Source organism: Nicotiana attenuata, chromosome 2 (genome assembly GCF_001879085.1).
Source record: "Nicotiana attenuata strain UT chromosome 2, NIATTr2, whole genome shotgun sequence".
Lineage (NCBI taxonomy): Eukaryota > Viridiplantae > Streptophyta > Magnoliopsida > Solanales > Solanaceae > Nicotiana > Nicotiana attenuata.
In genome coordinates, this window is record NC_031990.1 from 92,410,964 (window position 1) to 92,423,786 (window position 12,823).

The window sequence follows — 12,823 nt, forward strand, 5'->3', positions numbered from 1 at the left end:
GGATTTGATAGGTCATTTGAGCTCGGATTTGGGAGTTCTTGGTATGTACGGACTCGTGGCGAGACGAGGAATCCGGTAATGTAAGTTTCATAATTTTTCGAGAAGCGGGCCCGGGGCTCGGGTTTTGCTAGTTTCGAGATTTTTGCTATATTTTGATTGTTTTCGATTGGGTATTGTTCCCTTGGCTTAGTGTGACGTATTCGCTCTGATTTTGGTTAGATTCGACGCGCGTGGAGGCCGATTTGAGGGGCAAAGGCATCGCGGGCTAGAGATTTCGCCGGTTCGAGGTGAGTAATGATTGTAAATGATATCCTGAGGGTTTGAAACCCCGGATTTGCACCCATAGTGCTATATTGAGGTGACTTGCACGCCAGATAGAGAGCGTGGGGCAGAGCACCGTTGGGGATTGTGACTTGGTCCGTCCCGGTTGTTGATTTTACCGCGTATTTCGCTATGACTTGTTGTTTTTCACTAGGACTTGGGCTTATTGCCATATTTGGGGCTTATTGCCGACTGTTTGAACTCCCTATGAGCTATCATCACTGTTTTCCTCACTATTTGAAATATTATTTGAACTCAGTCCATTGTCATTACACTGTTTCATGAACTCAGCTATATTTTTACTCAACCTCGAGTTTTAACTGATATTTGAACTACTGTTTGAGCTGAGCATTATTGTTTCTTTACTGATGCCCGAGGGGCTTATGATTATTTTTGGACTGATTGAGGCCGAGGGCCATATGTGAGGATATGCTGAGTGATGTGAGGAGGCTTTCAGGCCTCGAGTGTATTGTGAGGAGGCTTTCAGGCCTCGAGTGTACTGTGAGAAGGCTTTCAGGCCTCATGTTGATATGTACAGGCTTTCAGGCCTTATGATGATATAGCGCTTGGGCTGTAGGAGCCCCTCCGGAGTCTGCACACCCACAGTGAGCGCGGGTACCCATTTAGAATTGGACAGTGGTAACAATGACACTGTCATACGTGTTTTGGTCAGGTAACAATGACTGACCTGCCAGGTAACAATGGCTGACCAGTGGTAACAATGGCACTGAAACACGCGTTGGGTCAGGTAACAATGGCTGACCAGTCAGGTAACAATGACTGACCAGTGGTAAAAATGGCACTGTAATACGCGTTTTGGTCAGGTAACAATGGCTGACCGGTCAGGTAACAATGACTGACTAGTAACGAAATTCATGCCCGAGGGGCGAACTTTTATGTGTTCATCTTGCATACTTATTTGCATTTTTACCTGCTATGCTGTGGTATTTGTGCCCGAGGGGCGGATTTTCTGTGCTAATCAGCACTAACTATTTGAAACAGCTTTCGTGATTATTGAAAGGACCATTTTCAAAAGAGATTTGAACTGAGCCGAAACATTTCTAAAGAAGTTCTCTGATTTCACTGTTTTTCTCGGAAATTGTACCCGGCTTCTGTATAGCCTATTGGTTGCTTTACGTGATTTCTTGCTGCTCAGTTATTATTTACTTCTATTACTCACTGAGTTGGAAGTACTCACTTTACTCCCTGCACCTCGCGTGCAGTTGCAGGTATCGTTCACCCGGTAGCGGGTTATTAGCGGATTGAAGGTATTGTTATCGTAGCTGAGCAAGGTGACCGCCAGCGTTCGCGGCACCGGATGTTGTCTTTTGTTACCAGAAATTTTACTAGTATATATTTACTGGCCTGTAGTTGTGTTAAGGTTTTCTTTAGATGCTCGTGACTTGTGACACCCCTGTCGGGTTGTGTTGGGTTGTAAACACCGGTTATTATTGCCGTTAAGTTGTAGTTAACTATTTGGGTTAGTTGGCTGGCCTTGTCTTCACGAGAGGCGCCATCACGACCGGGTTTGGAAATTGGGTCGTGATAATATGTGAGTTTGCTCACATTGTCGATCAATTTCAAGTCCGGATAAAGAAAGAGGGTTTCGATAAATTGGCCATCAACGTAAAACTTATCAATTTATGATGAATTATCATAATGCAAATATAATTGGAATATGTTTGGGACGCACAGTCGGGCATTTGGTGCGTAAAGCATTACATAACTAAGTCCAACATATGAGGCTTAGGGCGTTTTGCAAGAGCTTCGTTCTAGTACGAGTTCCAAGACGAGTCCTGAAAAAGCCTTTTAAAATACTGGTGTATGCATGTAAAAACACAGTTTAACATTTGTCCGCATCACTTGCTTCTTCGTTTTTCTCTTCGTTTCAGTACATTAATTAATTAATACTTAGCAAATAGTCATCGTTAATTGAGTCTCTAATCTTAAATCTCTTCATATATATTAAAGCCCGAGCAAGAATTCAATTACTTGCAGTTTGCACGTCCATATTTATTTTTTAACTTAAAGTCAATGCATGTTGCTTGATGTTGTGACCTAAAATACAAAAAAAATAAGTAAAATCTATACCTAAGTTGTGGGGGGTTGGTGGGTAAAAGAGAGAAAAGGCAGGGGCGGATCGAACCCCATAATTAAACGAAGTGCATTTCGGAAGAATTTTTGAATTTGAACTAATAAAATTCGAATTTTGAATTCGCTCCTGAACAAAAGACGTAGAACATATGTAATACTCGATACTTAAGTTAGGACATTTAAGTCATTAGCCTAATAAATAAAAGAAAAAAAAAAAAGAATTGCATGGGCCAAGGCCCATCCTATTGTCATGACCCGGATTTCCCACCTTCGGGAGTCGTGATGGCGCCTACTAATAGGAGCTAGGCAAGCCAATTAATTTAATACCTCTCTTGACAACATCAACAGTCTAAAGAAAGACGAGACAATTAATATAAAAGCTGAAGTCTCAAAACATAAATAACTGAAACCAAGTGCGGAAACTCAAATACATCTCTACCCAGATCTGGTGTCACTAACTCACGAACTTCTACAGAATGCTAAATACAAAGTCTGAATAAAAACACAGTACTGTCTCATCCGATACAAAGAAAATCAAACGAAAAAAACAAGGATAAGAGAGACTCCGGGCCATGCGGACGTCAGCAAGGCTACCTCGGGAATCTCTGGACTGAAGTCAGCTCCCAATGCTCCTACTGCTGTCCAAAAGCTCCTGCTCCGATACTGTGATCTGTGCAAAAAGATGCACAGAGTGTAGCATCAGCACAACCGACCCCATGTGCTGGTAAGTGCCTGGCCTAACCCCGGCGAAGTAGTGACGAGGCTAGACAGGACTACCAATTAACCTGTGCAGATATATATATATACAAACACTACAAAAATAACAGCGGAAAGTAATAATTAAGACTGGGAGGGGAACATGCTTTTGGGGATAACAGATAAAATAGAACGGTAGGAATAAGTAAGGAAAACTACAACTAATCTCTTCTAACACAGAATACGTGGTCGGCGTGCCACACGATCCCATTTCATGTTATATAAGTGGTCGGCGTGCCACACGATCCCATTTCATAATATATATAAGTGGTCGGCGTGCCACATGATCCCATTTCGTAATATATAAGTGGTTGGCGTGCCACACGATCCCATTTCATAATATATAAGTGGTCGGCGTGCCACACGATCCCTTCTAATAATATATATATGGTTTCCCGGCAAGGGAACAAGAATCAATTCAACTATCCCGGCAAGGGAGAATAGAAGTAACAACTAGTTCCTAGCAAGGGAGCAACGACAATAACTTACACGTCCCGGCAAGGGAATAATTACATCTCTTTCTCTTTCGTTCATTTCTTACTTCCTAACCAAGTCATAATTTGAGCCAACGCTCCAAGGAGTTTACAAGTCATATTTCCTCTTCATACTGTTCACATTATATAGCAACCATCAATTAAACAAAGAAGAGTCACTACAGAATCCCAAATAAGCACAAATAAGGACTCACGGTCATGCTAGACACCGGTGTATAGATACTCGTCACCATGCCTATACACCGTACTCCACATTTAGCAATTAGCAAATAATACTCTAATCCTATTCCCTCAAGCCAAAGTTAGATCAAACACTTACCTCGAATGCTCCAAACTCAACTCAAGCCTCTAGAAGAGCTTTACCCCTCGAATTCGGCTCCAACTCAGGCAAATCTATGAAATATGACTTTACAATATTAATAATAGCTAAACAAACTTAACCCAATGCCTAAATAGGAATTTCTAAGCTTCCTTCCCAAAATTCCAAAAATCGACCCCGGGCCCGCTTGGTCAAAACACGAGGTTCGAACCAATCCCATGTTACCCATTCCCCCACGAGCCCGGATATACAATTTATTTTCAAATTCGACCCCAAAACGAGGTCTAAATCAAAGAAAATCGAAAAGCCCTAACTCTACCCTTTTTCCCCAATTTCAACCCTAGATTACATGATATAGGTTTAGAAACTCATTAATTAATGAAGGAAGATGAAGGAAATGAGTGGGAATTTACTTACCCAAGAAGTTTTGGTGAAGAAGTGCTCAAAAATTCTCTCAAGAGCTGTGGAGAAGAAGAACTCGTGTGAAATATGGACTAAATCCCGTCACTGTTCTGTTTTGGGGTATTTAAAATCACTGGGCAAAAATTCCCTTCACGTTCGCGGGAAGGGGGCCGCGTTCGCGAAGGGTAAATGGGTTAAGGGCATCGCGAACGCAAGATGTTAGTCTCGAACGCGTAGAAGAATGGGCTGGGGTCCGGGATTTGGTTATACGCGAACGCGATGGGGTACTCGCGAACGCGGTGGAGGAAGGACTGAAACTACGCGAACACGCGGACTGTTCCGCGAACGCGAAGGAGGGGAGCCCAAGGGTACGCGAACGCGAGCTGAAGGCCGCGAACGCGAAGAAGAAAAGTACTGTGCAAAAATTGCAGAAAATCTGCTATCATCCTAAGTCCAAAACCACCCCGAACACCTCCAAAAACACTCCCGAGACCTCGGGGCTCCTAACCAAACACACACACTAACTCAACAACACCCTACGAACTTAACCGTGCGATTAAATCGCCACAATAACATCATAAACGAGGAATCAAACCTCAAAATCATCACTTTTCATCAAACTTCTTAAACTTTCATTTTTAGATATTTAGGTCCGAAACACGTCAAACGACGTCCGATTTCGACCAAATTTCCCAGAAAGCGCTTAAACCACATATAAGACCTGTACCGGGCGCCGGAACTAAAATACGGGCCCGATACCAACGCTTTCTAATCCATTTTCATTTCAAATTTCCATATAAATTTCAGATAAACAATTTCTTTTAAAAATTCATTTCTCGGGCTCGGGACCTCGGATTTCGATTCCGGGCATATGCCCGAGTCCCATATTTTTCTACGGACCCTCCGGGACCGTCAAATCACGGGTCCGGGTCTGTTTACCCAAAATGTTGACCAAAGTCAACTTTAATCATATTAATATCAAAATTCATCAATTTTTACACAAAATTCATAATTAAGCTTTCCGGCTATGCGCTCGGACTGCGCACGCAAATCGAGGCAAGTAAAAATGAGGTTTTCAAGGCCTCGGAAGCACGGAATGAAATAGAAAACAGGTGATGACCCTTTGGGTCGTCACAATAACCGCTGCGGGGTGCAGCCCGATCCCATAACTGTTATTCATAATCAGGCTCTTGGCCTCACTCAGTCATCAATCTCTCCAGTCTCACCCACGGGCTGACAATGTCATGAAAACTGACCCGGAACAATGATATGATGTATCAACAAGTAACAACTGAGACTGAGATATGATATGAATGCATGAATATGACTGAGTACTATATATCAATAAAATTAGTGAGATGATAGTAAGCAACGACCACTATGGGTCCTAACAATGTCAGCATAAAGCCTAAGCATGATATCTAGCATGATTGACAGCTCAATTACTTTATCACATGGTGAAAACACAGATATCAACAAAAATAGGGTCGTTATTCAATTCCATGGAACAACGGAATTATAATTCACAGGGTGCACGCCCATACGCCCGTCACCTAGCATGTGCGTCACCTCAATATCAATCACACAACACGTAATTTGAGGTTTCTTACCCTCACACCTAAGTTTAGAAGAGTTAGTTATCTTGAACAATCCAATTCAAATACCGAGCAAGCCAAGCGATGCTCAAAAAATGCCATCACGCGCGTAGCGATCTCCTAACGGCTCAAAACTAGCCAAAAGCAACTCAAATACATCAAATAAAGCCCAAGGAAGGAATTACAAATGATAAAGATCGAATCCTACATCAAATCCTAAATCCGGCTAAAAATCACACCCGGGCCCACGCCTTGTAACTCGACAAAACTCTCAAAATCCGACAACCCGTTCGATTACGAGTCCAACCATACTAGTTTCATTCTAATCCGACTACAAATCGGTGTTCAAAACTCAAAAATTCCTATTTTGAAACTTTAGGCCAAACCCCCAACTTCCTCTTTAAAATTCATCAACCAAAAGCTAAAATCGAAGATAGATTCACGAAATATAACCAAAATCGAGTAGAGAACACTTATCCCAACTCATATGGTGAAATTTTCTTCAAGAATCGCCTCAATCCGAGCTCCATAGCTCCCAAAATGCAAAAATGTCTGAAACCCTCGAAGTAGAGCACTTTATAATCACTGGCGAATCAATGAATCGCGATCACAGAAATAACCTCGCGATCGCGAGAAAAGAAATGCACTGCCCCTGAAAATGCACTACGCGATCGCGTACAAAGAACTGCGAACGCGAAGAAGAAGCGGCCAGTGCCCAGCTCAGTCAAACACTCAATGTGAACACGTGCAGGCTTACGTGAACGTGATGCTCAAATTGCTGCAACCTACGCGAACGCGTATGAAGACTCGCGAACGCGATGAACAATTTCTCCCATACTTCAAACAACTCTACGCGATCGCGATTCATATCCCCTGATCGCGATTAAAGAAACCAGATACTCAGAGTTCTGCAGAACAAGCAATGCAAAATGAAGGAAAAATAGTCCGAAATCAATCGGAAACACGCCCGAGCCCCTCAGGACCACGTCCAAACATACCCACAAGTCCCACAACATAACATGGACCTACTCTAGGCCTCAAAACACACATAATAACATCTAAACGATGAATCATACCTCAACTCGAAATTAATGAACTTGAAACTTCGGCAACCGATGCCGAAACCTATCAAATCACGTCCGATTGACCTCAAATTTTGCACACAAGTCACATTTGACATTACAGACATGCTCCAACTTCCGGAATCGGAATCCGTTCCCAAAATCAAAAAGTCCACTCTCGGTCAAACTTTCCAAATTTCAACTTTCGCCATTTCAAGCCAAATTCTGCTGCAGACCTCCAAAATCACAATCCGGACGCGCTTCTAAGTCCAAAATCACCCAACGGAGCTAATGGAACCATCATAAATCCAATTCGAGGTCGAATACTAAAAAGTCAAACTTGGTCAAACCTTTCCAATTTAGAGCTTCTAGCTGAGGATCATTTTTCCAAATCAATTCCAAATACGCTGAAAACCAAAACTGATGATTCACATAAGTCATAATACTTCATACGGAGCTACTCATGCCCTCAAACAACCGAGCGAAGTGAAAATGCTCAAAACGACCGGTCGGGTCGTTACACTAATACAACATACCAAATGTGAGCACGTGATTTTTGCCCGACTAAAAATACTCCTACAAAATTCACAAAAATAGGGTTTTCTAATTATTTTAATTTTTATAGAATTTTTAGGAATTTTTTGTTAATAAATTGCTTGCATTTAGTTGCATGTTTAATATTTTAAAAATATAAGAAAATACCAAAATTGTCTAAAATATTTGTAGCATAGCATTTTAGGTTTAATTGCATTTAAGATTTAATTACATGAGTTAATTGCATTATTAAATAAAAATCACAAAAATGGTCATTTTTACATGTTTAGCTTTTAGTTTTTAAGATTAGTATTTTCTTTTTTTAGTTTTAAGTTAATTAGTTATTTTAATATTAAAAATAGATAATTAAATTTGATTCTACAAATTAGAATTGATTGAGGACTTAGTTTAGGTTTCTAATTAATTTTATTAGGATTCAATAATTAAAAAAAACAAAGAAAATAGAAGAAGCCATTTTTAGTTTAAATCAAATTGGGCCAGGTCTTTGTGGCCCAATTCTTCTCCATCCGCCCAAGCCCCAAAAACCCCTACCCGATCCAGTCCGCACCCCAACCAAACGACACTGTTTTGATTTGAAGCAATCTCGTCCGCTGATACTATGTGATTTAACGTTCCGCATCTCCCTTATAAATGTCGAACCAGAACCCCCTAATCCCAAAGACCTCACTTAACTCATCTCTCTCTCCCGCTCTTAACCTCCGCCTCACGCCACCGCCGGAAATCGCCTCACGGCGGCGGCCTGTCTCCAAACCCCCTAAAACTCACACCCTATACTCCTCTCTTCATCCTCAATCCAAATCTACCTTCAATTTCCCCAGAAAGCCACTTGAATCCCTTGAATTTCAAATCCAAAATTCCCAGAAACCCAAGTTCAAGCCTTTTGTTGTTTTTTCTTAATTGTTCGACCGATTTGGTTTCAAGCTCACGTAAATCGATTACTCTTTACAAGAGCAATCGATTTATGTTAGTTTAATTCATTTCGGAGCCATCGATGGAGTATTTTTGGATAATCATCTCGGTTTCGGCCTGAATGGGATTATGTGGAGCTCTTATCGATTTTTCTTGCAAAAATAAGTAGGTATTCATGTTTTTCTTTCACTTTAGCCATTTTTTTATGTGTGCTTTTCTGTTAAACCATGCTTTAGGATTCAATGAATGTTGCGGTTCATGTATTTGCATTATGTATTTAGTAGTCTAATCGCATGTTAATTAGGTTAATTGCATAAGTTAAATTAGTTTAATCAATTTTTTGAGTTAGTTAGATTTTTGTTAAACGGCTGATCTCTGCATACTTTCCCCTCATTCTTAATTTGTGTAAATTTTCTTTGGCTAGCTGTTTTGAATTTGAGGGGGGCTAAAAAAATTCAGAGAATTTTAGATTGGAATTGCCTAGAAGATTCTAGAAATAGGGTGAGTGACTAAAATGCAGTAAGACTATAAATTAGGTCAAAATTTGAGTAAAAAGGAGTAGTTTTAAGAAGTTAAAATGGGTGAAAATTATTTGGAGAAATATCTGAATGGACATTTGTCTAACAACTGTTGAATTCAGTTTTAAAAGATGCTCTTTTCCTGAAATTTAGGGACTGCCTGCTGAGAATTATTCCCTCGTTCTTTTAAGTACATGATAGATTTTATTCTCTATATATAGGACCTCTTATCTTCTCACAAGCACAGGATTCACTCAGATTTTCCTCTCGAAAAACACTCACTCTTTGCATATTTAATCACAAAAGCACACACATATTCCATCACCTTCCCTGATTTTCTCACACAGAGAAACATCGGAAAGCAGATTTTGAAAGGATACCATATTATCTTCTGGATTTGCAAGCTGATTTTCTACTTTTTTTGTTGGTTTTTGCTGTGCTGTATTAAGATCTTCAGATTTCTGCATGTTTGTTCCTGCTATTTTCCTTTTGCTAGGTATGTTGTTAATCCTTTGTACTCCTTGTTGAGTCTATGAATGAAATATTGGCTTTCTTTAGGCAATACTCAAGTCTAATCCAATAGATCTAATGATTTAGTTGTAAAAATTGCTTTGAACTCCTCCTGTGATAATCTATGGCGCATGTTTGATGTTTGAACTAAATGTTTATCTGTTATCATTCACGTAAATGGTTCATTGTTGGAATTTCCACTCTGTTGGATAATGATTTATATTTGAAGTGATGTTGAAGATGATAAATCTGTTCCCTTTCATTTTTGAATAAGTCTTATCTCAGCAAGTTTTCAGTTATTGGATTATGAAGTTGGCTAGCTCCATATTTGCTGAAAATGGATTGAAGTTGTGATAGACAACCATGTAGGAGTATCGAAGCTCAGCTGTAAAAATAGTTTGTTGTGTCCGCCGGAGTAGTCATTAGTGTAGTGAATTGAGGAAGGAATAATTTGCTTTAATATTCTGTTATGTCATTAGTATAAAATTGGTTTGATTATCAACTCTTAAAGTGTGTAGGCTTATCTTGAAGGGTGTAATTAAATTCCAATTTGAATGCAGTGACTTCTTTCCCATCATGTTTTGAAGTGTATGTTGAAAACTTGATTCTTTAGTCTATGTTTAGATGCTTCAATGGTTAAAATATGTTGATAGTTCAAGATGGTCATTGTTAAAAGCAGTATGATTTTAGTTTCTTGCTTCAAAATAAAGGCTACAATATTTCGACTATTCTTCTTTGGACAAATATTTTGGATCCAATTAAAGTTAAAAGTAGAGATTTGTCTTATTGAATAAACCGAGTGATGAGTGGAATTTACGTTGCTAGATTATTATCAGCTAATGTGGATTTTGGATAATTTTATGATGATAATTTAGGCTATGTTGTAAAGAAATTTGTGTTTTGTTAAATTTTATCCATGTGTCCCCTTCTTCACGTTATTCGGCTGAGTAGTAGATTGGCCTATTTTTGAAATCTCCAAAGATTGAGGGGATAATTAATAAAGGTCTGTTTGGAAACCCAAACGGGCGAAATCTGTCAAGGCCCAATTACTCTATGGACAGGGCTCTAATTAAGCCTAAGTAGCAAGACTAATCCTTTGAATACATAGCTACCCCATTTTTAGTTAGAGTAGAAGGTTAAAATTATGTAGTTCTTTATTAGATTTGAAAGGCACATCTCATACCATTACGCTTATTCATATGAAAGGACCTTGCAATAATCTCAAAGTAGTTTTTAGGAAGAAATAATATTCATAAACATCGTAGTTTGATTTAGGCACGTAATTAAATCATCACGGCTACTGGCACGATTCTCGTGGCATGGTCATGATACATAATTTCCAATTCGGGTGCACATTAGATGTGACCCGATCATAACATAAAATAATAATAAAATAAACGTGTTATAAATTGCGGGTATGTCTCACATGGCATGATTTGCAATGTGTACAAAAACAATAAGTGTGCGCAATCGCGACTTATTTAAGTAAATTTCATAAATCCTAAAAGCAATTAAAACTCTATTAAAAGCGGTTTAAAAGTTAAAAATACACAATAGGTTGTAAATACGTGTTAAATCAGATAATTAGGCCAATTGTTAATAGTTGAGCGACTGTGCTAAAATCACGGAACTCGGGAGTGCCTCACACCTTCTCCCGGATTAATAAAATTCCTTACCCAATCTTCTGTGTTCGCGGACCAAAAATAGAGTCAATTTCCTCGATTTGGGATTCTAAAATAAATCAGTGACTTGGGACTCCATAATAATTATCCCAAGTGGCGACTCTGAATTTAATAAATAATCTCATTTCGATTAATGTCACTTTAATTGGAAAACCCCCTATCCTTTCGAAAAAAGGAGGTGTGACAGCTCTGGCGATTCTGCTGGGGAACGAACCCAGAATCTCTAGTTTAGGGTTCGGAATTTGAGCTTAGAATAACTTTTATACTTGGCTTATATAAACTGTTAGGAACCCTTTTTTCTCTCCGAGTCTTCTAAATCTTCTGGGAAGTGCACGCTGGCGTGAATTCTTTTCTGTTAGTGTCATACCCTAATTTAGAACGAGGATCGGATCAGTTACAAAGCCGGATGGCCTTTTGGTTACCGGTACCGTTGCCCCTCCCCCTCCCCCCCCCCCGGCTCGAGTTGTCCGCTCGGGTAAGCCAGGTCTAGAACAATACACCCAGGTTTTAAACCTAGAATAACGTAGCCTCATGTCAGATCCCTAGTAGGAACGCTTGTTTGCATCACGTGCATTTGACTTTGGGGATTCAACACAGGGGTTGGGTATGTCTAGGATAGGTGTACCCGAAATAAAAAGACCATCCTGATGAATTTTACATGTTACTTGTGCATTTATTTGTTTCGGCTTGCATGTTGATCGGCTTCTAGAATAGGGAAACAAAATCAAGAAAAATCAAGAGTGAGATAGGAGAGAAAATACCTGGTTCTGAAAATCCCGGTATTCAAAATATCCAGAAACTCTGCCGAATTTTTTTTTTTAAAAAAAAGGAAAAGTCATTTCAAAATAAGTCATATTTTCCTGTTGTGTCAAAACTTACCAAACTGTGCGGGTTTGATTCTCACCGGATGTGGGATACGTAGGCAACCTTCATCTGGCCCAGCCCGCTTTTGCAAAAAATAACCAAAAATATGAAAATGTCATCATTTTGTCATAAATAAAGTTAGGTGATGTCGTTTTTGTCCAAATAGCCAGAAATGTCCTGTCGGGACGCCAGAAGGCCATTTTTTACAAGAATAGCCACCTATGGTCCTTTTTTTAAAAATTTGGCCACTTAGAAAGCACAGCCCTAAAATCTTCCCTTTCGAAATGCTGAAGGGCCGTATTTGCAAAAGTAGCCGTGATTTTTTTCCAGTTGGATTTTGCAAAAAAATAATCTTTTCATGATGCATTTTTAAACAAAATTCGCATGTTTTAACCTGGTCACCCTAATTTAAAAATGTGCAGAATGAGCACTGTTCAGAATTTACCGGTGAAGGTTATGGATCAGATTCCTCTAGAACTCCACATGTGGTGGGAGTACTTGGGAAAACTGTCACAACCCAAACCGATGTGCGGCGATGGGTACCCGGTACCTTACTCAATCGACTACCTACGTAATGTATCTTTCGTATCATGCTATCATAGGTAAATGAGCCAGAGAGGCTATCATAAGATAAGTAGAATAAAACCTGGAGAAATACTCGACATTGGACGACCCAATATGTAATCCTAACTTATACATATGACGTACGGGCCTATAAGGCCGGCATGATCCTTTATATACTC